Source organism: Passer domesticus, chromosome 2 (genome assembly GCF_036417665.1).
Source record: "Passer domesticus isolate bPasDom1 chromosome 2, bPasDom1.hap1, whole genome shotgun sequence".
Taxonomy (NCBI): domain Eukaryota; kingdom Metazoa; phylum Chordata; class Aves; order Passeriformes; family Passeridae; genus Passer; species Passer domesticus.
In genome coordinates this window covers 118,077,108-118,101,852 of record NC_087475.1, presented here as the reverse complement: position 1 = coordinate 118,101,852, position 24,745 = coordinate 118,077,108, and the positions used below count along the sequence as shown (strand labels likewise).

At 38.1% G+C, this 24,745-nt stretch overlaps 1 protein-coding gene and 1 long non-coding RNA gene across 5 annotated transcripts in view; both read right to left on the bottom strand.

The window, feature by feature from the left end:
• Positions 1-24,745, bottom strand: part of ROBO2 (roundabout guidance receptor 2) — a 1,014,282-nt gene that overhangs the window by 318,308 nt on the left and 671,229 nt on the right. The window lies entirely within an intron of this gene.
• LOC135295624 (uncharacterized) lies at positions 12,653-16,256 on the bottom strand. The gene is made up of 3 exons (XR_010357755.1): positions 16,095-16,256; positions 14,596-14,718; positions 12,653-12,819 (listed from the first exon to the last, which is right to left on the bottom strand). It is a non-coding gene; the product is annotated as an uncharacterized LOC135295624 (long non-coding RNA).

Here is a 24,745-nt window from a genome sequence, read left to right as displayed (position 1 = left end):
TCTTCCCTTAACTGAAGTATCCAAACGTATGATAAATAAGCTTACTTAAGAGTTAAAAAGCTCCTGTGGACACACTTAAATCACTCTGAACAAAGTTTATTTGGACTTGACAGAAGTAATTACATATAAATTAATCTAAATCTACACAGGAGAACTGAACCTCAGAGGATCCACACTGAGATGCATCAGTTTATAGTAAAACCACTGAGACATTTTCTGGGTAAACAATGTAATTGTTTACAACACAAGAATTTGCAAGAAAGGTTTACTCTACTTTAGTTCTTAAGGCATAAAGCATTATTTTAAACCTGTACAATAATAAAGTAATTTATCTTGTTAAAAATGTCTATAGTCTGATATCATCTTATACTAAGAGTTAAAAAAATCTACAATCTTTATTGTAGCTTAGGACAAATTTTACCAAACTCTTATATTCTAAATATACTATTATATTTTGGCCTCATTTAGGTAATTGAAAATCTTTGTTAACGAATAACAATATTGTTATTCTTTGTTTTTCATTGAAACAAGTTCTTTTTTATTATTTTAGATTCTACAAACCTCTTCTCTAATGAAGAATTACAGACTCCTATAAGAATTAAGTCTGCAGCAACATACTACTGTGGCACAGAGCACACAGTAGTACCTCTTCTTCCCAGGTAAACCAAGTCAATGATACTATTTCATCTTCATCACTATATTGACTCACATTTCGACATGTTCACACATAGGCATGATTCAGAATGCCTCCTGCATTTTCAACACGTCATTTTGCATATAAAAGAAAATTCTATCACAGATTATTGATCAGCGGAAGTCAAAATTATGCTTCAAATACCGGTGACTCTACCTGTTGATTATTAATCCCATAATTGAACTCAAAAGGGGAAGAAAAATTTGGTACAGTTTTGATGATTAATCTTCAGCTGGCTTTTGATCTTCCTGATAAATTATAAAAGACTACAGTTATAATCCAGTTTTGATTTTAGTCCTTTTTACACTCATTATAGCTAGAAACTATTGCCATGCCAGAGGCTTGGCTCTTGGAACTATGAACTTACTTGTTAATTGAAGTAAACATTATTAAAATTGTAACTACAAAGACACTCTCCTCTGCAGGTTCACCTACAAACCACAAGAGTCTGCAGTTTAGGAACTTCAGGTGCACTTTTTCCAGGTGAACTATCTATCTGATAAAATAATTTCAGTACAAAATGCACAAAATGGTGAAAGTCTTCATTTGTAGATCATATTCTCAAACATATTTTAAACCTTAATGTGCTCCTAACTTTTTACTCATGAGACACTACCTTAGTGCAGTGTAAACAAAACAAATCATTAGATAAACCTCTTTAATAAAACAGTGCCCTGGAGAAATTAAGAAAAAAACCAAACTCTTAGAAACACTGTACAATTGCACAGTTCCAATGTTATGATTTAGTACTGTAACCAACATTATGAACATTTCTGGTAGCATTTTTGTACTCTTTCACATGAAAATTCCCATAATAGCAAAGATGATGATGACAACAAGGGTCATTTTTCCCCTTCTGTATCAAGAGGCTGATACAGAGTTGTGTCATTGAACAAAATGCAACAGCTCAGTATTTACTGATGAAACTATTTCAAGTTAATATATTATGAGATCTGATGGATACTGAAACAAATATGCCATCTGGTATGAATAATGCCAACTCATCACCAAAAATAATATAGGGTGTATACAGGACAAGAAGAGGCTATCTTCAATGAACATGCTGCTTCCACACTTCACTAGCTTTAGAGTGATCATTGATGGCTGCTTTTTGGGGGTTTTTTTAGCCATTTCAGGAAATTAAAATCCTCATGCTTTCCAAGCACTGAAAGCAAGCTAAATTACTTGCTGATTTTAGATTTTGCAAAGCAGGCTGATGTAAGATGTGCAGGAAGTTAAAAATACACACTTGACAATTAATGTCATTGTCTCTTGAGAGGCAGGTGTGTTGTCCAGTGATTTCGATGCCTCTAGAGTAATTATTCCTTACACTTTAATGAACAGGATGGTAATTACCTATAGGCATTCTGGGCACAGAATCAGACAGATTTAATACAGTTCACTATCACAAGGCAAAAAATAGCCTTCTACAACAGCAGTTACCCTTAGATCACAAGTTAAGCCACAGTCATAGAGGATTAAAAGAAAATTGACAGGATCTGCGCTAGAGATTGCACAGCCAATCACGGTTACTAGATTTCAACATTTGTTCAACATAAATCAGGAATTTTAGCAAGGTTTCTCACAGAATTACTTACTGAATTCTACTAGTCTTATTAAATCCTACTAGTCTTTATTTACAGATATACCACTAAAAAAATCCCAAATAAAACAAACAAACCACCTCTCTTACAGTTTCAGAGGTACTGCTTTACATAGCAGAGGGGAAAGTCAGAGAGGTGTGAAGGCTGCACTTCTGGTACCACTGCCAGCCCAGCCCAGTCTGCACGCTGCTGGTTTTGCAACCCAAGAGCCACAAACACAGACGTGCATCCCCAAAATCAGCACAGCTGCATCCAGCCCAGCATCACTTGAGCTCTTTCCTCACAGAGGTTTTCCTCATAGCCATTGTCTCTGGAGGACTGACGAGGTTCCCACAGGAAATCCCACAGCACAGCCACTGCACTGGGGCTGGTTCTGTTCAGCTCCTGCCTCCAGACCCGTTCTGCCCTGGGCTTTGATCTCAGATCTCACAGTTTTGAGCAAGACCATGTTTGCATGGGAGTCCTCCAAGGAAAACACAGGTGCACCAGGAAGTGGTTTTGTGGTTCAAAGCTGACACTACTCCCCTTCAGATTAAAAGCAGGGGATTTCTTTCTCCCATGAACTTCAGGAGAGCCTGAACCAGAGCCAATGTAGTGCTCAGTCTGCACCTCAGGGCTGGAGTGAGACAGCACTGCACTGCTACAAACCCTGGGGGTTTTGGTAAAGTCCTCGTTGTTGTAGGATCCAAATTCCAATTTGGATCCTGCCTTCCTAAGAAAGAATCTTCTATAGGTGCAATTTATTGAGTACACATATTTACTTCCTGTGTGATGTTGGTGCTATTAAGAGTTATCTTTCACTCTGAAGACATACAACTTCATTGTGAAAGACAGCTGAAGTTTCTTCCAGGAAAAAAGCAGGATACTGACCAGAGCACAGTATGATAACAAAAGCAAAACAGAAAGTGTCAAAAGCAGAATAAGGACACTAGGATGAAAATATTTATGACAAAAACCGAGCTACAATCCATTTCAAGAAAAATATTATTGTTTCTTGCAGTACTTAAACAACTCCTCCTTCCTACAGGCCCTACCAAGATACATTTCAACAACTGCGCATGTAATTGAAGCTCAGACATTCAATTAAGCCTTTTTACAAGCATCAACTGTCACAAAGGACACAAAATTACCCATTTGATAAAATGAAAAATCCTACACCAGCAGAATCCAGCAAGCTGGAAGCAGAAGTTTCATCTAACTGATGTTTCAGTCTGGGACTTGTGAGCCTCAAGAAAATCCAACAGTCCCTCGCACATCACTCATGCTGGCAGTGGCCTGAAAAGGTCAACAAAGACCAGTCATCCCTGCCCACCCTTGCTGCCACTCTTGATGCTGCCAATCTTCTTACGAGTGTACTACAGCAACTATTCCCTTACTTTCCTCCCTAGACCATGGGGGGTTCTGAATTCAGCTCTATCATTTCCCCATGAGAAATCTCAGCCTGGGCGAGATCCCCACCCCCCTGTGCTGTGTCACATCTCTTCACAAGCACTCTCCTTACACATTTATTGCCTAGAAGCCTGCCTCTAAATTCTGTGCCATATTACATGCACTGGGCAGAGATTTCCATGGAGTCCACCCCAGCTGCTTCCAGGACTTTAGTCCAGGGCCTGCCTGGTTACAGAGGATGATCACAGCACAACAAAGTTTCCTGTACACCAGATAAAATCTGGAGAGACACACTGTTTTGACTCTCCCCTTAAATCTATTTTGATAAATTATTCAGTGCTCAAGTACTGTTCTGGCTTAATTAATTTAATTAAATCATTACACTGAACAGCTATAAGAGCCTGAATACATCTGCATGAGTTTAATATCCCCTACACTAGCTCGGGGATATTCTGTTCTGAGGAAAACATTGCCCTCCAGCAAAAGGAAGAACAGTATCACTTAATCTCAGCAGCAGCATGGTGGTGCTGCTTTAGTCCACGGCTCCTCTGGTGTATTGCTGTGCATAAGCCCTCTTTTAATTAGAGCCAACCATCAACAGAAATAAGCACACACAACCCACTCACCCAGCTCCCAGGAACATTAGAGGAGATATCCAAACTATGATGAACCTCTGCAGTAAATGGGAAAATTAAATGCACTTTCTCCCAGGAGTCCCACCTCTGGTGGGCTTTGTCAGGGTCAGGTTGCAGTTTATACTCTCTTATGCAATGGACACAGAGATACAGGGAATTAAACCCTACAATGCCCTTCTTGCCTTCACATCAGAACATATTCCCACAAGCAGATAACATAGGAGCACAGTGTGTATTTCCTTAAATTGATGTCCTTTCTTTTTCCTACGAAACATTCCTTTTCTTCCATCAGCATCTCCAGCATTTGTTCTCGACTTTCTGGGTTTCAAAATCTATCCTTTGCAGCTTTTCACATCTGATGAGTGTTCAACAACCTAAAGAAACCTCCTACTTTAAACTCATGTCATTTTGCTTTTTGCATTCTGCCCTACTCTGCAGCTTCTGAGAGCCTCTCCGGGTTTACACACCTCTTTGAAAGTAACTCTGGAAACCCCTTATTAGTCACAATTAATATAAAACATGAAAAAGAGCTCCATCCTTCATGAAACATGACTGTCACTGTGTTAGAATGGTTCCAGTACATACAAAAATGAAAGACCCAAGGCTTATGTGATACACAAACTTCCTTTTTTCAGATAAATACAGAAAAAATCATTACAAAGTTCTGCCAGTGGACTGGAGAGTGTGTGACTGTTTTCCCATGCTGAAAAGACTGGAGAATTTCTAAAGGCAGATAGAGGCTATCAGCAGATTTACAGCAGGGCTGGTGAAACTGGCCTCCTCATGAATGACCTCGCTGGATGGACAGGGCCTGAACAGAGCCCTTGGAGCAGCTTTGTAATGCTACAAATACTTTCTCATCCAGATTGACTTTAGCTAAAGCAATAACAACACAAATCCCATAGTGCTAAACAATACAATGCACAACAGTGCAATTAGTCAGAATTCATAGGTTGCACACAGACTGCTCAGCTTTCCTGTGGAACAGGAATAGAAACTCAATAAATTTTCATGCAACAGGAACTACAAAATGGGAAAAAGCATCTCCTCATATGCCTAATGATAAGGGAGGATGTTCTTTAGGGAGATTGGCCAACTGTAATGAAACATCTAAGGTTCCTAAACAGATGTTACTTGACCTCTTCTGAAGGATTTAAATCACAGCCAGGGTTAGTGATAATTTAGAATTCTGTTTCTTTGTGGTATGACTCTTTCCTACTGTAATTATTTAAAGTTTACATATTTCATCGCACAGAGGATCCAAATCACTACTGGAGAAGAAAAGTACATGTTATGAATGCATGAAAAGCCAGGGACTGAAAAACCTCATATCCCCAATCTCCTAAAGTAACTTAATTTCTGCACCAAATCTCTTGGTACTATTTTTTTTCCTGTGACCAAGATTTCCCTTTTAGGCATCTGAATGAATCAATTTCTTACAAACAGAACTACACTGAAATCTCACAAATGCATTTCTGAAAGATGTTTAAAGATTACTTCAGTTACTGTTCTCTCTCCTCTCCTGTATTTTTTTCCTTTCCTATTTGCTGACTTACACTTGAAGGTGTATTTCAGCTAAACATTACTAGCCTGTAGTCCTGATGCAAGGCAAATCACATATCTCCTTTATGTGCTCAGTAACTTTCTAGACACAACAACAAAAAATAATTCAAATTAATTCATCACATGAATAAATCTAAAAATCAAACAGCGTTGATAAAGCACTATTGATAAGAAATCTGTCAAAGCAAAGAGAAGGAGGCTGGCAAAAGAGCTCTGCAAACTGCTTGCCTGTGGCAGCTGTGGACTCCCAGCAGAGAGACTATACAAGTGAATAGATGTCCCTTTCCATCTAGAGCACATTGAAGAATTGGGAATGCTGTAATTTGGAAAAAGAGTACTTTGATTTAGTCACCAGGTAAACATCACACATACCTTGAAGGGAAAAAAAAAAAAGAAAAGTCACTCATCAAAGGTTTAACAGATTGCCCTGAGCTACACCTTACGGAGTGAACAATCCTTATCAAGTTGCAGCTTTGAACTGGGTTACTGCTAAAACAAAGCTCTACTGCTGGAAAGCCATCAGAGAGTTACCCTTTCATGGTGCTGCATCCTCCTTACAAGTGGCTTTCTAGTAAACATAAGATTAAATGTTCACTCTAGATCTCATCAACACTAAACACAAGGCTGAAATGCCCGTGGCTCACTTCCAGGCAGCAAATTAGGGAGTAATCGGTGGTGTAACTCCAAACAAGGCCTGATGCTTTTATCGACTGCATCACCATCTCATGCAAAACCTAATGTTCAGTCAATAGCTCTCCTTGGAGGGGAGCCACTAACTCAGTGTTCCTGTCAGTATCCCTTATCTCATTACAAATGGACTGCAGTTAGAACAGCTCTATCTCCTCAGCTGCAACTTTCAGCACGGGCTGGCCTACACAGGCTGCTGCTCTGCAGCTCTCTGAGCTCGCTCCGTCTAAAAATTCCCCCTCTACTTCTCTTTATACTCTATTTTTGTGCAAAATATGCAGTCATTCAAAACCACCACTTCAGTAACGGGCAAGGGAAAATTACAGTTTCAAAACCTCTGGAAACATCCAGTTTGGATGGACAGTTCATATTGTCCAAATTACAAGCAAAGCAGCTACTGATCCAGTTTGCAGAAGCTGAAATAGGGACAATTAGCAAGGTATGCATTTTGGTTTGCTTTATAACTGCATGGTATATGGTATATATGGCATGGGTAAAGCCAAACACACAGAACTGCAATATATAAAATGCCACACACTTTTAGCTGCCTCCAGCCACAAAAGCATATCTCAAATTGCATAGGCTAAATGTGATTTCAAATGAGATTAAAAGCTGAGAAAATGTATCACAGTGTTGAGCATTTTTTGACTAATGGTTGATATTCCTCACAGGTAGAAGCTATTGCCCTGCGTTAGGGGAAGGTCTGCCCTTAAACTAAGTGAAGGAAAACAGGAGTCAGAGTGGATGGGACAAAGTCTCTATAAAGTCTCTCTTTGTGCTGTTTAAAACAACCCTTTGTCCAGTCTCCACACGACTTTTTTTTTTTTTCTCCCCTTTTATTTTTGTTTTCCCACTACTGGAATCCATTTCCCTCCGCTGAGAAGATAACACTGAACTGCCCCACAAAGACTAGCACTTAGGTCTCTTCCTTCAACAAATAAACAGGAGTTGCAAATTCCTTTCAAAACAGAAAGAGAAGGGAACCTGTTTACAAAAGTAAGATGAGAAACTTAACCCAGCCTGAGCAGAGAGCACTCAGCATTTGGAGTTCTCACGTGGGAGACAGGAGCCCTCTGTTTGCAGAGAGGAGGAGAGATTTCAAACCTGCAGCGGAGCAACTTATTTCCCCCAACATATGGATGATTCACAAGTTCTTAATGTACAGGGGGGAAAGACCAAAAACTAGTGATGAAGCTAAGAAGTCTTCTATGGAGAAGCCAAACAGCAAAAAAAATTCCAAAGTGTTAAAGGTACCTTGAAAGTTTTTAACTGCGAGTTTTACTGTGTAATCAGATGGCTTTGAGAATGAAAATGTAATTTAGCGACTAACAAGCTTTACTGTTCCTTTTCTACGTGTAAGGGTGACAGGTACAAAGAAAACTGCTCGTATTGGAGCACTTTAGTGAAGAAGCAGCCACAACAGAGATAAAACAGGAGAAGAAAAAGGATGATGAGTCTCTTACAATCAGTATGACTATTCTCCACTAATCCTCCTGGGGCTTATGACAACTCACTGCTGGGAAAGTAAAATCATGGTGAATCATCAGAGAATCTCAGTTTGTTGTCCAGAGCCCTGTTTTGCAATATGTATAATTATACCATGTTACTGGCTCATCAAGGAAGAAAAAAACCAAACAAACAAACTAAAAATTAATTTAAAAATACACCAGAATTAATTTGGAAGGTTCCATGCCATCTCTGCCTTTTTAAACATGACTGAAGTTTAGAGATTAGTCACTGAAAAGGCTAAGTAGAAATAACTACCTAAATATTATGAGCTGGTATTTTAACAAAGAAAGCAAGCACTACTGGCTGTGGAGATTTCCTAATAAACTCAGTGAACCTGGGAAGTGAAGTTCATTTGCTGAATTATGATTTCAATCCAGGCCAAACATATAGTGGCCTCTCTTCTCCTAAGGCTGACCAGAAACAAAGGCAGTGGAATATAGACTTCGATTAACCAATTCAGAAAGCACAAAAGACTCCATTTCTGCCTTTTCCCAATGTTTGTGTGCCGTCAGATTAATTTTTCAGGTAACATAACATTCCCCTCAGTTGCATTCTGTGCCACTATAATTCCAACGTGAATAAAAAGAAAGGAAGATAACCAACTTAGCAGACCTTCAACTCACCAGGACACTTATTTACAAAGGATGAGAGGCAAGAAAAGAGCAAAGGGAAATCATAGATGGCAAGGGCAGGTACAGAGCCCAGGATTCCAGAACTGATATCTAGCCATAGCTGGGTCGAACAGAGTTTATGACATGCTCAGTCAGCCTCACATCAAGATATCTGTGGGAAACCACCACTTAATAAAGTAAGTGTGAAATAATTTGAGATACTGATAGCAAAGTGACTGTATAACTTACCTTTCTACATTTATATTGTTTTCTACTTTAACGGCTATGACTTCACATCAGCCCAGTTTCCCTGTTACTTGGATAACCAAGATTTAAAAAACGATACTGTTCATTATCATAACTCTCTTGTTAACCCACAAAATTGCTGAAAAAAAAAGGAAAATCGATGCTTTCTGCACAATGCAGTGTAATACAGTCCCTTGTGCTCTACTGATTACAGAGTGAAAAATTCTAATCTCTATTTTACCATTATGCAATCAGAACAGAGGAGTGACAAAGTCAAAGCCTGGGAATTATAAATGATCTGAAATAAATAAAGGAAGCGACATTTATTGTTACCTGATATATACAAGCTAGTGATCCTGAGACACTAACACCAGTGCAAAGTACCTTGAGAGCAAGACACACATGTATTTTTGGACAGCTAAGCAGAACATTTCCTCCATCAGGCTCAGTGCAAATACACCAAGGTTAATCCTCTTTTGTTCCGTAATGCACGTAATGTTTTCATGATACTGTTATATATATATTTAAAAAATCTTGCTTTTCCATTTAGTGACAAATTTCTAATCTATAAAGCATTAAAATAGAAATTCCATTTCTGTAAATGACAAGGGTGGGCATTCATATCTTTCTGACATAAACCTCTATTAAACTTGGCTAATCAAGAGAACAATAGAAAACCTAAAGGCCATTTTCCAAAACCTAACCAAGTCAGACAGGAATACTTGGCATGTTATCTACATATGAATACACTGCTCTGTTGTGTTGAGTATAGGGTTTTGCAGAAAGCTAAGCACAAGGCTACTGCAGTAAATTTAAGGAGGATTTCAAAATTCGATTTAAAAAGCCTGAAACAGTCATTCCATTTAGTGTCTACGCCACTAACAATTAAACAAAAACAAAAAAAAAAAGCCAGGAAAAGTTTATCTCCAAATACTTTGAAAACTACACATGCAAAACAAAGGGAGTTTTTTCAGTCTACTGATGTCTGCCACAATTTATATATTTTTTAAAAAAGAGCATCATAATGAGTACATCTTGTAATTATTTTACTTAAAGTTGTTGGGGGTTTTTTTGAGAAATAATCTGGTGCTAAAAAGTGAAAAAAAAAGTTATATTCTTCTCTTGATATCAATGTGCAATAACACTATGCTAGAATATGTAATGTTTGATCTCCCTGGATGGACAGAGCAAAACTCAAGTCCTTCCCAAAGACAAAATTCCAGAGAGCACAAAACACCTCTGTCATGAGCCACTTCTGGCCACTCATCTTCAAACTTATCTTTTCAAGATCAAAATTCTGACAATTATCTGATAAGGAGCTTCTTATACACATTCTGCAGCCTTGGCTATTTCTGCCCAAATAATTTATTGGCTCCCACACACTGTGAAGAAAAGCAACTTTGACAAAACTGCATTATTAAAAGCACTGGAGGCACCATTTCACTCCAAAGCAATACTACCATTCTTACAGGAACATACTTGTACTTCACAGGTAGCCTGTATTTCAAACAAGTATTGAAGGCTGGTTTCACATTTGGAGGCTCTGTTAAATTTAGAAAATTGAAATCTGAAGGGTCACCATTAATTTTGGAATCATACTGCTGACTAAAAATGAACAGTATGTTATTATATTATAAATGACTGTTGAGATTTGCTGTGATCACAAGAGATAGGGAAAAGCATCTAGATTTGAGAATAATTCCTCTCACTTTCACTCTCTGTGGGTTTTCTTTCCTATACAGAGGCAGATTAAAAAACTGAAAGATCTTCTGTGACCTACAAAAACCAGCAAGAGAACTTAAGGCAACTATATTATTAAACAACAGTTAGCTTAAAAAAAAAAACCAGAACAAACAAAACTTGCCTTGGAGCAGCTCTCACAGATGATGTAGATGAAAAATATTTTTATTGAATTTTTGTTGCCTTGTTTCTAAATCCCTCAAATTTATTCTTACTATATAAGCATAGATCAGAGACCTTTAGTGCTCAGAGATTTCTTTCTCATGAAGCCTCTATTTTCAATTTTCAAGAGAATTAAAATTGTAGGAAGAAAAGCTTTCTCATGCTGAGACATTCACCTGCAGCACAATTTCCAGTAGTGGTAAAATTATGCTTCCTAACACATAAAATGGGTTACAATATGAAATGTTTTACAGACAGCGATGATCTTTAGCTAGTTACATAATGGAGGAGGGTTCTTTGAAACAAATAAATAAAAAATACTCCAACGTTCCTATAGAAAACTCTTGTTATATTTCAAACTTAAAAAAAATCATGCACATAACTTTCAAGAAAACAAAACCCTTCTTGCTGAAACTGGAATAATGGAAGGGAGGGGCACTTTTACACCAAAGTCACACCAGGTAATATGCATCTGCAATGAACAAGCAATAAACAAGTAACCAGTAATCTTTTCCTTTGAAATGCATTACTTTTGTGAAAAAAACAGCTTGTCATACACAGTAGCTTACCTTTTTTCTTAAGGTGTTTGCCTCAAGTCCTGCTAACAAACTGAATGTGCGTTAATGCAAAATTAGTAGTTTAAAGGATTTCAAGAGCCAAGGGAAGCTCTGAGATGAATAACACAGATGATCTTAGAAACTAAAGGTGTTTCTTTGAGAGCCTGCAAACTCATTTGTAGAAGCTATACTGTGCTGAATGAGTGAAGATGAAAATGAAAGGTCTTGAACGTTCTGATTACATGTACACTTGCAAGTTTTTGAAGTAATCTGCCTTAGAAAAAAATGCATTCAGGAAAAAAAAGGTGCAGATCTGTTTTTCAAGTAGTGTTTCGTGACACCCGAAGTCTAAGAGCACGTCTAACACAGAGATCACACAGAGAGAGACTAAACAACTGATGTACAATTTGCAAGGATGGCAATTTTGCCTGTCAGTTAAGAAGAGTGTTACAAGCCCTATTTCAGTTTGGGAATCTTACAGAATCCCTACATAACTTACTTTTCAAATGATTTACAAGCTTACACCAAAACTCATTAGGAGTAATTATTTTGAGATACCAACTGCCCAGTTTCCAGTAGTTTGACCATCTAAAGCTTCCCTAGACTATTTAGTAATTCTAGAATCATGCCCAAATTAAGCAGCCACAAATGGCAGTTATGAAACTGCCATTATTTTCTGTTTACAAATATTGCCATTAAAGCATACACCTAATGTTTAATAAAATTGTCCGGGTAATAACAGAGTAGCATTCTCCCACCGTTTTGAGAAAAACACTTATTTACACTGTAAATGCTGTAAAAAGCCCTCTACTTAATGTAGTAGAAATTAATATTTAAGAAACACTGTCAATCAGAAATCTGAACTTTCACCTGAAGATGTATTGAGATCATTAAGTCTGAACAAATGTATGCCTTGAATAATTTGGTAATAATAGGGCATTCTGTACCTTGTCTGTAAAATCCTCTTTTTTTTTTTTTTCTGTATCACATCTAGCTGCAATAACGCTGCAGATCTAATTGAGATGAAAGGCTGCATAATGCTACCATTTTGAAAACTAGAAACTGCTGGTAGCCTCATGTCTTCTGTCTTTTTACTTTAACCTTGGAAGCCTCTTGAAAACGCAGCACAAAAGCTTTCAGAACTGCTAGCACTCATTTCCACATGGCTCAGTCTACAATGTCAGTTTACTCTGTCTCGTTACCTGACATCTCCACTCTATTCAGGGTTCATCAAACACAGCCACTCTCCTGATTAATGGCTAATTTATTATTTGCCTTGCAAATGTTTATCTGCTGGGAGATGAAGTAAATATACTTCAGCTCTGACAAGCACCATGACCACTCTCTCCCTGCCTGATGGAATGGTCAGTTGATGGTGTCCCAGAGGAGTCGTGCCCTGCCTTAGGTTTCCCAGACAGCCCTCTGAAAGGCAAAGTATCTATTTTTAATGAGCACACTGCAAAATCAATTAGCTGGTGGCTTAGAAAAAAAGAAATTAATAATCATATTTATTTGGTGTTTTCATGAGACCCATCAAAAATAAACTTCCGTATTAATTGTATATATTGATATTTTTATGCAGGATGATGAAACATTTGTTTAAAATAAAAATACAAAATAAGTCCCTATATTGCTACATCACAGTCTTTCACAGCACCAACCTGAAAAATGCCATAGCATGGCCAAAAACAAAAGCACTCAAGGAAAATATAATTTCGGGGAAAAAAATAAAAAAGGGAAGATAAGTGTATGATGTAATTCTCTAATGCCATTCATCTGGGTGACAGCCAACTTCATACGTCATATTGTATTTCTGCAGCACCAGGCAATTCTAGGTGCATCTTGTTATGAATTTTTTGTACCTGGAAATCAACAGGTCACACATCGTGACCTCTGCTTGTAGAGATTTTTCTAAGCTCCTTGTCTTGGTGGGGAGGAACACTAAATATTCAAAAATGGAGAAAATGAAAGAAATGAACTTCCACAAGTTCACAAACTTCCACAAACAGCAGTGTCAACAGAAAATGCTAAAGTAGTAGGTAAGAAAAATACAGGTAGCAAATAAATACACTATACAGAAAAATACAAAGAACATGCATGTATATAATGTGTGGGGGAAAAAAAGGAATAGAAAAAGGAAGATAAAATAGAAAGGAACTAATATATCAAAGCAAGGTACCTACCATGTGAAAAGAGGTCAAAAAGCAAAAATAAGAGAAAAAGGGAACTAAACTGAGGAAAATTAGCATGTGTGTCCTTCATACCATACACTACCTACATCTGTGTAAATATATATAGTGCAGGGTAGAGAAAGTAACCAGCACTGGAATTTCAGTAAAGTGGAGTGGAAGGTGCAAACACTTCAGCAATGGTGCTGGAGTAACTGTGTCACTTTGCTTGAAAAGCATTCCGACTGTCAATTCCTCTCTGCACCATTTTTTCCACTAATTACATGTGGAGATCATACGTGAGACAGGCATCATTCACATTCTGTTAGTGTATTCATACACGTATTTTTGGGGAGGTACAACTTCATTAAACTACTGACCACTAATTCATTTTATTCTTAATCCTTATAGGTAGGACCAGAGATACAGGCCTGTGGGAAGGAATAGGATCATTCCTAAACCACTGCCTCCATGTTCTGTCCTTGTTTCAGAGTTAGTGGCATGCAGGGAGCTGAGTGCTCTGCCTTCTCCTGTGTTTGCTGCAGGAGACCTTGGGAACCACACCAGAGAAAAGTCTCAGCAGGATGTATATTCCAGGGAAAAAGTTTCAAGTAAGCGTAAATGCACTGTCAAAACAATAATTGAGGTTTGAAGAGAGTACCTCTAAAACACTCTTTGAAAAGGTCTGCTCAATCTAGAGCTTCTGGCAGGAGTGGCAAGAAGAGCAGTAAAGAGGAGACTATAGATGATTGCAGATAAGCCAGATGTGCTCTGTGCTGTAAATCCAACATTTAGGTAATTTCTTAGGTCTCCAATTTCCTGATAGCCCCATTCTCACCTCAGCTTTCAGAAGCAAGAGGAAGTGACAGTTGTTAATGTAATGCACAACTGGATTCAGCAGTTCTCAGCATGCACCACTGAAATCTTAAGTTTTATCTATGATTTCACATGATCAGGTCAAAGTCTATTGCATAATGATTTGTAACTATTACAAGATATTAATTCACAAGAAGTACTTATATACACCTACCAGAGATCTATGTAGTGTAAAATAAGGCTTTCAAGATGTAAAGTTCAGCTTAGTTTGTGTGTTCTGGCCCGGCAGGATAAATATGCAACACAAAGTCCACATTCACAGTTGCCATCTGATTAACTGTTAGGGTAGTCAGAAGGAATTCCAAAACAGACTCCTGAAGGAGCTCAGTGCACACTTCAGAACATTGCCCCCCTCTCCATATTCTGAAGAAATGCTCATTTATTTTCAGGGAGAACCACATGGAAATACAGTCCCTTGATGCTTAATTCCCAAGTAGATTGCCAGTAACTTCTAGCAACAGTCAGCAACTTTCCCAGAGCTAACTTCTGTGTGGACTGAGGAATACACAGTACAATTTATGTCAGTGTCTGAGGCAGGACACTCTGGCCTTGTTATTCAGACATCATATATGTAACTAGTCCTGACAACTGCTGATTATATCTTTTTTAAAGTGCTGCTGCCTTTTTCTGTTTGCCAGTTATCCTCTGGTGTATATGCCAATGCAGACAATGTCCCATCACTGTAATTGTCACTCAGCTGTCTGTCAGTGATGAGAAGAAGAGGGTGACAGCCTTGACATCCCACCAATCATCCCTCTGGAAAATTGATATCGTCCTCCCCAGTAAACAACAGCTAAAGAATCGACCAGCCTTGCCGGTACGTCCCTGAACAATCAGCTTCCATTAAGGGCAGAAGCCACACATTTATCCCCCCGCACTCAATCAATAGTGCACTGACTTGTTCTGCCTTCAAGCATGCGGCTGCTCAAGGTCTCCATTTAGCACACGCTACCTTTCAGACACTTTCCAGGTCTTTCAAACTTAAAGTAGGAAGCAGCTTTTGGGGTCTTTGCAACATCCTCTGTTTCAATTTTAAAATATCTTACTCCCATCAGTTTCACTTATTTACTTCAGTTCACACAAGGTTTATTTTCTCAATTACATTCTTTTTCTTTAACCACAGTATACAAAAATCACTGCATCTTTTTACTGCTTATCCCTTGCAGGCTTGCATTTATATATAGCTGTGCTTTAGAGGAAATAGATGCATATTGTGCAAAAACTGACCTTAGTTAAAATGAACTACCACGTGTATACACACTAAAATGCTGTCTGGCAATCAGAACAGTTTGTTAAACACAAAGTCCACAAACATTTATACATCACCCAGTAACCTAAAACAGTAGACAATTAGCCTGGTAAAACAGTAAAATGATCACAAGCTGGCACATACAATCTCTCAAGACAAGAAAACCAATTATTCACAACACACGGAACATGAATCTTTCAAGAAAAAAGTCCTTAATACAGAAGGAGGAAAATACTGATGTAGAACTTCACTTCAAAACTCACAAAAGAATTAAATAATCTTCAAGTGCAGTTGTAGATGATTACTTTCACTGTACTGCTTGGCACAAGGAGCCAAGGCAGCAGCTGTTATTGTTTCGCTCATGAACAACTCTTCTATACACAATCACACACTCTAGAAATCACCTGAGGCTAGCAGAGTATCAAATCTCCTACACAAAGCACTGTCCACTACCTTCACATTCCCAAGGCCCTCAATTTCTAACTTTGTAATTTGACTGTCCCTTGTAACTTGTGACTTTTCATCAGCACACACCCCGAGGATACTGAGGCAGTGCTTCTCCTGCTAACCCAAGTGTTCTACTCACACCCATCTGCACTGGCAGATTCTGACCACTGTCACAGTGGGTTCTGTGACACAGACTGGTCCTGGATACATGCCTAGATCACTCTTTGCCTCTTGGCTTTTAGCTTGGGAGTCTAGGCAAAGGGATCTTCACCAAAAAAGCCCCTGGGGAAACCTCCTAGTGCATTGCAGAGGACACTTGTCCAAGGATATGCTTTATTACTTTTCACAGGCAACCACTAGGAAAAGTGGTTTTTTATCCTCAGTTTCTTGGATTTTTTTTTTTTTTTGAGGGGGGAGGGATGGGGGGGGGGATTTGTGTGTTTTTTGTCCAAAACAACTTTAAAATTTTCAGATGTCATCAACTCCAAACTCTACTAATAAAGCTTTGTGCAACATCATCTGATCTTGTGCCTGGACACCCTTTGTGAACCACTAACAACTACTGATGGAAGTACAAGATCACAGTTGTTGGTAACCAACGCTGAAATAAATTTTTCTGAAAGTACAAGGAGCAAAATTTGAATTTCCAAACTGTAATCATGATCACAACATTATGTTTCTAGATAAAATGTTACTACAAAACTACATCAGTCATTTATGTGATGGGAGACCTTAATTGTTATTTGTAGTGCTAAGACCCTCCACCATTATTTCAACTTGAGAAAACTAAAATCTTCATAGATATCAATAAACACAAAAGGCTGCATATTCTGCCTGCAACAGCTTTTGGTCTTCAAAAGAAACATACTGGCACTAATAATTACATTGTTAAATTCAATTTTTAAATTTAAGGCTTATCAATGGGTTTTCTTTGTTTGGGGGTCTAGACACTACTGGTGTAATGTGTAAACCATTAGGGAGTTCAGTGTCCCCTTCACTTTGCTAAATGGACACAATCAATACCTTAATGGGAATGTTTGGAAGCATCCATAGGCACACCAAATTGGCACATTACAACACTTTTCCTAGCCTGTGCATTAAGTTCATTAACTTTTCTAATTTGAATTACAAATTTCATTTCTCTGATCAAGATGAAGACATGGGTCTCATTTACAAGATCAGATTTTTGCTGCGTTAATGTTTTACACGGAACGATAAAGTTAATGCAGCGAAGAGACATCATGTCACCCCTATTGGTAGACAATTATAGATAAGGTTCCAAATTCCAATAATCCTGATGGGAGACACACGGGAACTTCCATAGAAGAATGATAAAAATGTTAAGCAGAGAGGCCAAAAGGCTAATCAACCCTCTCAGAAACATATTCATGCTTGTCACAACAAGAGCACACTCTACAAAACCAAAACGCGTTATTTAATTTAATTTCCTTTAATTTAATGGACAAACACAGTCCCATTCGCCTTTGCATTGACCATTAAACTGCTAATTAAAACCTTTTAGAAAGGTTTTAAGTGAAACACTTCTCTAATTTTATGATACTGTACTTAGGAGAGTTATTAAAGCTTTGGAAGGGAATTTTGCTTTACCAAAACTTCCATCAAACTTCACCAGTTCAGATAAAATACAGGATTCTGCACCAAGGAATAGTGCACTTCTTCCAAGAAAGTTTTAAACGGTCTTTTGATAATGCTTGAAGATATTTCATTGAAGAATCAAAATAATCAAACTTTATGTTTTTCACCTTTAATTCAGTTATTCAGGAAATAAGCCTGGGCAAACTCTATGCACACAACCATTTAAAAGAAGAGCAGGTATTAAACCACTATGAAGTGTTTCTCAGGGACTTAGAAATAATGGCATAAGTGACATCCAGGCACATGGAGTTACATTTTAGGTTTCCCTTCAGAGGCAGCAAATACAAAATGCTGTAAAATTCCAACATTCACTTCTCATCTCAGGAAGTGGACATGTTCCTCCTCACAACCATGCCCTAACAATATGGCATTCAATTATCCTGAACGAATGGCAGCTGCAGCAGTTGTCTCCCAAAAATACCTCAATAATTCTCTAACTTTTTCAATACTGCCACTGAGGCTACAGTACCATAATTACTGATAGCAGATGCATGTTCCTGCTCACAGTTGCCTCTGATCAGCACAGACACACGGGCAGATTGCTGCAAACTCCAATGCAGCACTCAATATCAAGTCAGTGCTGGCCATGTGGGAAGACTGACAGCATGGCACAGTGCCTGCTGCTGTCATGTTCACCTATCAAAAATGTCTGGAGGAAGTGGAATTAGCAGCACAAATTTATAACTAACCTGCACTTTTATGTCATGTGGCACTAGGATTTTTGAAGCTATAAAAGGATCCTCTTACATTCAAATTCGTGCCTCTCTTCTTCTTGGTGCCTTGTACATTCAAAGACCACATGTAAAACCTGTTTCCCAGACATCAATGGAGAATCTGCCAGTGCATTCTCCTGAAGTTAGGCACTGTGAATTTCAGGCAGCCTATGTTGAGACCTGATACGAAGCAGATCCTTTTTCACATATGCCCATGTATATAAAAGGTCTGTCACAATCTAGCCTAGTGTCAGTAACTATCAAATACTGTCTATAGCAGTATCACAGAAGGATAATTTTTTCAGAAAAATCACACTTGACTGCTCTCTCACACTCTTTCATAATCAAGGGTGCTAATTTTGAATTTAATTTTAATTTCAAAGTAGCTAGACTGGCCCCATTTAAATTCAAAGCAAGAGGTATTTAAGATCATCTCCTCTTGTGACTAATAAACTTTAGCTCCCTTAGCACAGATGCAGGGAAGCAAAGGGGAGAGACAAATGTCAGTGGAAATTAATGTACATGGGACTGCATACTGTTCAAAATCAGAATTTCAGTAGGAAAAATGACCTTTGTTAAGTGATTATCAATTTTTTAAAAAAAAATAAATGGCATTAAAAAATACAAAGCATAGGGTGTTACACTGCAATATAACTTCACTGTTACACTTTTTCTACTTTAAGCTGAAGGTTTAATAAGTGATGGAAATCCTCTGCTTGAGATCTCAGCTGGTTTTTATTATGTTTTCTGACTAGAGGGAATGGTTAATTCTCACTCATATAATATTCATGGGGGTTTGATTTTTAATGGGGAGTTACATTTACAGGCTTTGTGCAGGTTCTTCATTCCCTTGTAGATAGAGAAAAACCTCTGGATGCCTTTAAAACAACTGTGGTGAAGGGAACATGTATAACAGAAATAAAGAGCATGAGGACAAGGATTAAAATGATATTCACTGTAAATCTGAGTAGTTAAGTAGTTACCTACCTGTAACATTACCAGTGTTTTCCTACCCAGTTACAGCTATGCACACATACTTAAGGAGGGCTGCTCAGGTAAGTGGTTTGTTTTACAAATGGAACAATACAAAATACCAGACATACCCTGGCAGCAAAGTTATAAGTAGAGTGATTTAGAAGTAACATTTCCACTCCACCTTTCCAAATCCTCTTTCTTTCCATTACAGATACACTAAAAAGGATCACCTTCACTACCCAAAGTCTCAATTAATTCAATTCTGTAAATAATTACAGGTATACCATAATATGAAGGATTTTTTGCACTAAAATAAATTCTTGAAAATCTTTATATATTAATAACTTATATATGTTTTGAGAAAGATTTAGAAAATACTTAAACCTCAAGAGAAGAACTATAGGAGCTGACTGTGATTTTTGTTGTCATGCGTGTCTGGAATCCATTAAAAAAATCAGCAACAAACACCACATGAGCAAACTATTATACCAATCACAGAATATCTTGAGTTGGAAAGGACACACAAGGACCATCAAAAGTTCAATTCGTAGCCTGCACAGGACAGTCCCATCAATTCTTCTGTGCCTGGGAGCATTGTCCAAATACTTCTTGAACTCTATCAGGCTGGTGCTGTGACCTCTGCCCTGGGGAGCCTGTTCCAGTGCCCAACCACCCTCTGGGGGAAGAACCTTTTCCTGATAGCCAATGTAAACCTCCCCTGACACAGCTTCAAGCTGTTCCCTCAGGTCCTTTCAATGGTCACTGCAGAGAAGAGGTCAGAGCCTGCCCCTCCTGTTCCACCTCTTGAGGAAGCTGCACTGTGGTGATACCTCCTCTCAGTCTCCTCTTTCTCCATGAAGGTAGGTGCACATGAGACTGTTTTCAGAAAAAAGTGAATATTCCATTATTCTGAAGATATTGTAATTTTTTTCTTCTGTTAAACTGCCACACAGCAGAAACAATGCTACTTTTGAATTGCTTCCTTTTGAAATTTGCTTAAGACTTTTTGCACTATTGCTTCTAACTCCCCATGAAAAGGCCAAAGCCTCCAGTGTTAAACCCCTTTAGAAATTATCAGTTAAGATGGAAACACTATGAAGAAGAAGATCATAGTAGCATGTAATGTACTCAACAAGTGGTTCCCACCAAGTGAATTGCATGGTCCTTTTCACTGCCAGTATACAAAAGTATGCACTAGCACTTTACCTGAGTTACAAGGCAAAACACATGAGCATGATTCTCTCTTTTTTTTTTCTTCTGTCTCACTTGAACCTTTAAAACAGAGTTCAGGGCCAGGACTGAACAATAACCCAGATATCTCTTTGCAGGAAAAGATCCAAGCTTACTCTGGAGAAAAGAGAAAAATACTGTTACCTCATCCTCAATACCTGTGTTGTGTCAATTGAGATCACAGCAAGGTAAGCATGAAATGGGGTAACTAATGTAACTAATAAACAATGTAAAACTGCATTCATAAACCTAACATGTTTGATAAATGAGCTGTAATAGCATTGCTTGTCGATTCTGTGTCTGTATTTCAGCTGGTTTACATTGCTCCATTAGCAAATGAAGCATTATGAAATTATGCTGGGTTTGCATTTTCACGCATAGAATGACTCTGTGATATGGATACAAATATCCAATTCAAAATACATTATTATTATCATTATCATTATTATTATTACCATCATGTGTTGTGCTCTAGTTTTTTTCCTCAAATCCTAAATAAACAGCTCAAAGCCTCTGGGACTTTCATGCCCCACATAGTCCTTTATAAATCCAGCCTCATCCAAAGACCACAAGCTACAGTGCTGAAGTAGACTTGCAATTGCCAGTCTTCCCCAGTTCAGAGTAATTTTTTAGTGGCGCAATGTGTCAACCATTCAATCATATAAGATGCTTTAATAGTATTTTACATAGCCATAATTCTTGTGGAACTGAGAAATCCATAAATTTCATCACCTTCTAAAAAAGGCATATGCTGTGGTGATTTCAGCCCAGAGAAGAGTTCTAACTCTCACTTTTTAGCTGTTTCCAACATGCTACTGCTGTGCAACTACATCATAAATACCTGCCAAGAGTATTCATTTCACATTTCTGAAGATTAATTTCTCTCCATACATTCATTTCTTAGAATTTGTGCCCTTGATGCCCCTTGAATGGGAATATTGGAAGATTTACTCTGGGAGAAAGAGTCTTACAGAGAAATTCTCAGGGATTTATGTTGATGGACTACACACCACATACAAGCTGGAGTTGTAGTTAGGAAGACAGAGGATCCCCATGTTTCACTTTCAATATACATCTGACACTTTCTAACCAGAAAGCCACTTTCTCTGCATCTTGCCATCGCCTACCCAGCAGCCCCAAACCTCCTTAGTATTATTCATTTCTCTCCCCACTGGATAAACTGCTGATGTCTTTGCTTTGACCATTTTTCTCCTGAAGGCAATGCTAAAGATGCCTAATGAGGTCAAAAATAGAGGAGTATACTAGCTTTTGGTTTTTCATGCTCACAGACACATCCATTAACTCTGTTCATGAACAGATAAATTGTTATCTTAAACCTAGTGACATTTTCTAGCCCACTACTCATGTTAGAGGGACACACCAAAGCAGAAGACTGCTGGGGATTTTGATCAGAACATGACAGAAAACTACCAGCAAATTTTTAATGAAAGCAGTTACTAAATCCACATTGAAAAGAATACCACAGTTTCCTTCATTCCTCTAACTGATGTGTAAATGAGCTCTCAGGTGTAGGAGAGTGAAAAAAATCCTGATCACACCTTACCATACACCAATGAAAAATTACTTAACCAATGAAAAATTACTTACCTTGCTGTGACACTTTATGAGTAATGTAAACTCTGTGTGTGGGGATCTACGCGTGTTGGACATACAAATGTAATACGCGTGGAAATGGTGATTACACACATACATGCGTATAATTGTTTATAAAACTAATTAATAATGGCCTTACCTTGGTTGTACTCATATTATGCTAATTTATACATCTCTAGAGAGTGAAAGAATCCTGCTGGATACTATCATCGTTGTCACAGGAATAGTCCAACTACTGTGCGTATCCTGACTATCCTGAACAGATTTTTTTTTTTTTTTTTTGCATTTCTCCTGTGATTTGGCTGAAGAAAACAGGTGGACATTGGGGAGAATTCTGTCACACAACTGATCTTTCAGTCAGGTAGGCTGAAAGATTGGAATATGAAGCAACAAAACAACCATAAAAATGTCAACTGCGTACTATTACCATCATGCTAATTAAATTACTATTAAACCATATTTTAGAAGCTTTTTATTCTTTAAGACCACATAAAGGCTGTTCCCTAGAACAACTTCTGTGAAGGTTAGCTGCTATGGAAAAAGAGGGATTCAAAAGAAGAGAAATTTATTTCTGTCTTTTGTTCTAGCAGACCCAGGAGAACACACTGCACATAGAAGAACTTATCAGAATCCCTTGAACTCAGGGAATAAAAGTGGATTGTAACAGAAAATTAAACTACATCCCAAGTACTGAGTACAGATTGAAACTTTCTCTTACTCAAAACCTCACACAAGCTGGGGTATACAATTTGCATGCAAACTACAATTTTTGCTCTCCTTTCTTCAGGCAGACATTAAAGGGGAACTTATGTTGGGAATTAGTGATGTGCAAGGTCTCTTCCAACCCAAACCACTCTATATAGTCTCTGGATATCAGTATATTAATTCAGGTACCCAAAGTCAGACTGTGTGAAACTTTTGTAGCATTTCCCTTTAGAAATTCAGCCCAGCTCCCATAACACTGATCAACATCTACTTTTCAAAAGAGAAGCCTCTTGCATGTCAAGCTTTTTACTTGGCTTTCCTTATGCATGTCTTCCCTCTCCCTACTTTTCTAACAATCTCACTTCAAATCCTAAACTGTCAAAATCCCAAAATAATTAAAACTAATCCTCAGATATTTTAAGACTTAAAGCCACACACCACTCTCCCATGTTAGCAATGAAAAAGACATTGAATATCTTAATTTACATCCAGGTCTGTGGATGTGCCAGCCAGAAATGCTCACAACTTCTTAAGAACAAATGGTTGTTAGTACCTATACTCTTCTGAAACAGAAACATTTATTTTATTACCACTAAATAATGTCAGGTCATGCATTTGCATGCTATAGGTGATAGCATGTGCTATGTGAATAAATTAGATTTTAATCAGTTTTGAGTTTTATTAAACCAATTTTTCTTCCTTCTTAGAATGACTGTAATTGGACAAAACTACAGAATTTAAGAGAGAGAGAGAAAAGGCTGCATTAATGGCACTTCCAAGGAGCGTAAAGCTTTCATAGTAGAAAGAATGTAAATGCATAGTTCCACTTTTCTCATCCATAGCATCCCTACTTTCTAAGCCCTTCTCCCATAAAGTAGCCATGCAGCTTGCAAAATACCAAACACATACCTGGATGAACCTACCCAAAATTTCTGACACATTGGATAGCACCAAAGCAGGCAGGAGATGAATAAAGCACTGCACTGTCCAATGCATTGCTGCAAGTTATTTATTCCCATTCTGCTACTGCATGCATGAACTGCCCCTGTTTCATGAATCACTGAGGAAAATGGGATCTGACAAACAGCCCCTCTTCCAGCAGCTGGATACTATGACAGCATCAATAGAAAAACACATCATTGGTTCTAAAATGCCACATTTTTGCCATTTACATTGAATAAGACATGAAACTCCTTCAGGGAAGTGGCACTATGTTATCATTAAGGCCTATTGACACTATGGAGGGTGTGCTTTGAACTCTAGGCTGTCATCCCTCTTAATCTGCAACTAATCGCATTCCACTCTGCAGAGAGGGAAGGGCCTTCTGCACATTGACAGCATTGCCAGTGATGAAATATTGCACCCTTTAAAATCTCATTTGCAGATTGGTTTCATTACCACCCACAACTGGCTGGGATCCATGAGGGAACACACCTGCTCTCATTAGGGCCATGTGATGTCTGCTGTTAGCAGTATTTCCATGCAAATAGGGGGACAGGGAGATGAAAGCTCTGGGAAGTGTTTTTATCTTTCTGTTGATTGGCTTTCCTACCTTCATTTGGGGTGTAACACATGCACAATCTGTTGACTACTCTAAGAGGCTTCTGATGGACTTCACTGACAGTTTCACAGGAATGGACTTTCACTGCATGCTCTGGCTTCCCTTTTCTATCATGCAGCATTTCCAATCATCATCTAATGCACATATTTGTCAT